Here is a 2607-nt window from a genome sequence, read left to right as displayed (position 1 = left end):
ACCCTCTCTCTAGGCAGTTAGGAGTAGAAGTGTAGGGTTACTAGTATCCGCAGCCTCTCTCTAGGCAGTTAGGAGTAGAAGTGTAGGCAGTGGGTACTAGTGACCCTCTCTCTAGGCAGTTAGGAGTAGAAGTGTAGGCTGCGGGTACTAGTAACCCTCTCTCTAGGCAGTTAGGAGTAGCGTGTAGGCTGCGGATACTAGTAACTCTCTCTCTAGGCAGTTAGGAGTAGAAGTGTAGGCAGTGGGTACTAGTGACCCTCTCTCTAGGCAGTTAGGAGTAGAAGTGTAGGCAGTGGGTAGTAGTGACCCTCTCTCTAGGCAGTTAGGAGAAGAGTGTAGGCTGCGAGTACTAGTAACCCTCTCTCTAAGCAGTTAGGAGTAGAGTGTAGGCTGCGAGTACTAGTAACCCTCTCTCTAAGCAGTTAGGAGAAGAAGTGTAGGCTGTGGGTACTACTGACCCTCTCTCTAGGCAGTTAGGAGTAGAGTGTAGGCTGCGGATACTAGTAACCCTCTCTCTAAGCAGTTAGGAGAAGAAGTGTTGGCTGCGGGTACTAGTGACCCTCTCTCTAGGCAGTTAGGAATAGAAGTGTAGGCTGTGGGTACTACTGACCCTCTCTCTAGGCAGTTAGGAGTAGAAGTGTAGGCAGTGGGTACTACTGACCCTCTTTCTAGGCAGTTAGGAGTAGAAGTGTAGGCTGCGGGTACTACTGACCCTCTCTCTAGGCAGTTAGGAGTAGAAGTGTAGGTTGTGGGTACTAGTGACCCTCTCTCTAGGCAGTTAGGAGTAGAAGTGTAGGCTGTGGGTACTACTGGCCCTCTCTCTAGGCAGTTAGGAGTAGAAGTGTAGGCTGTGGGTACTACTGACCCTCTCTCTAAGCAGTTAGGAGTAGAAGTGTAGGCTGTGGGTACTACTAACCCTCTCTCTAGGCAGTTAGGAGTAGAAGTGTAGGCTGCGGGTACTACTAACCCTCTCTCTAGGCAGTTAGGAGTAGAAGTGTAGGCTGCGGGTACTACTGACCCTCTCTCTAGGCAGTTAGGAGTAGAAATGTAGGCTGCGGGTACAACTGACCCTCTCTCTAGGCAGTTAGGAGTAGAAGTGTAGGCTGTGGGTACTACTGACCCTCTCTCTAGGCTGTAGTAGTTTAGTTAAGTAGTAGTTTAGTTAAAACTAATGGTAGGTCATCGGCAAGTTTATGGATTTACGATGCTAAAATCCGAGGTTCGATTCCCCCTGATGGACAGAGCGCAGATAGCTCATTGTGAGCTTTTCGCTGGAACAACAACAGTCTTTAACACGTATATCAATGTTTAAAATAGAAAATAACCAGGGTTTCAAAAACCTGCTAATTTTAATAACGTCAGACGGATTTGGATCACGTAGAGAATCCAAAATAATTATACTTCTGGTCTCTATGTTGTTGTTGTTGTTGTTTTTACATTGAACATTTTCGTTTTCTTGTAAGCAAAGTTATATCGGCACAACTATGATAATCTTATGCTGAACGTAATTTAAGAAATCATACATGTTAATGTATGTTCACTGTAATTTGTAATTCATGAATCATAATTTGAAGAGAGACAAACTATATGCGCCGTTCCTACTCAAATCGCTTCAAATAAAGATTTCTGGCATTTAGTACTTTCAACTCAAAAAGCACTTATGCACGTGGGTTAATGGGCCAGGCCATAGGTCTCAAATTTTCAAGTATAACCAGAAGAAAAGGTAGTAAGCATGCAGCGCCCACCATCAGACTGACTCTGTCCTTCTCTGTTATCCAAATAACAAGATTTACTGTCACATTTATAACACACCCATAACTGAAAGTGCAGACGCATTGCGGACTAACCTTTGACCTTCGATCTGCAGCCTAAACTGCTAACCAGTAGGTCACTTCCGGTAACCTAATATTAGTACAAGAGAAATTATTCAGAAGATATAATAAAGTAACTATAAACAATTCATAGCTGACCATGTACTGCGCAGTCTCAAAACACTCACAAGTAATAGATTAGAAGAACAATCGGTATAATATACATTAGGTGTCTATTTACTTGTGACCACTCAGTGTACATAGTTTTGACATTTGAATGTTTTAGAATCTGTTGCACATTTTTATTTATTACGGTTATGAATGCAATATATTGCCCACCAGTGGCACAGCGGTATGTCTGCGGACTTACAACGCTAGAAACCGGGTTTCGATACCCGTGGTGGGCAGAGCACAGATAGCCCTTGTGTAGCTTTGTGCATAATTAGAAAACAAACAATGAATGCAATAATCATGTTCATAAAATTTGATAATAAAAATAATGTCTGGACCACCACTACTATGTTTATCGTGTCCCAGACGACCTGATGAGCCTTGGTAGTAGCCGAAAGGCCTCGCCGGCACTTGATATAGCACGCGTAGTGTGGTTGGCCTATTATAACACTTTGAAATTTTCTTTCACTCTAAAGTTTTTAGGATTACTTCCGTCCTAATAAACTTTAATTTTCATGCAAGTGAGCGTGACATATTCAGTTTAGTTTGCAAGCTGTGGTCAGATTCGTGACATATTCAGTTTAGTTTGCAAACTGTGGTCAGATTCGTGACATATTCAGTTTAG

Source organism: Limulus polyphemus, unplaced genomic scaffold, assembly GCF_000517525.1.
Source record: "Limulus polyphemus unplaced genomic scaffold, Limulus_polyphemus-2.1.2 Scaffold3922, whole genome shotgun sequence".
Lineage (NCBI taxonomy): Eukaryota > Metazoa > Arthropoda > Merostomata > Xiphosura > Limulidae > Limulus > Limulus polyphemus.
This window is presented reverse-complemented; position numbering follows the sequence as displayed.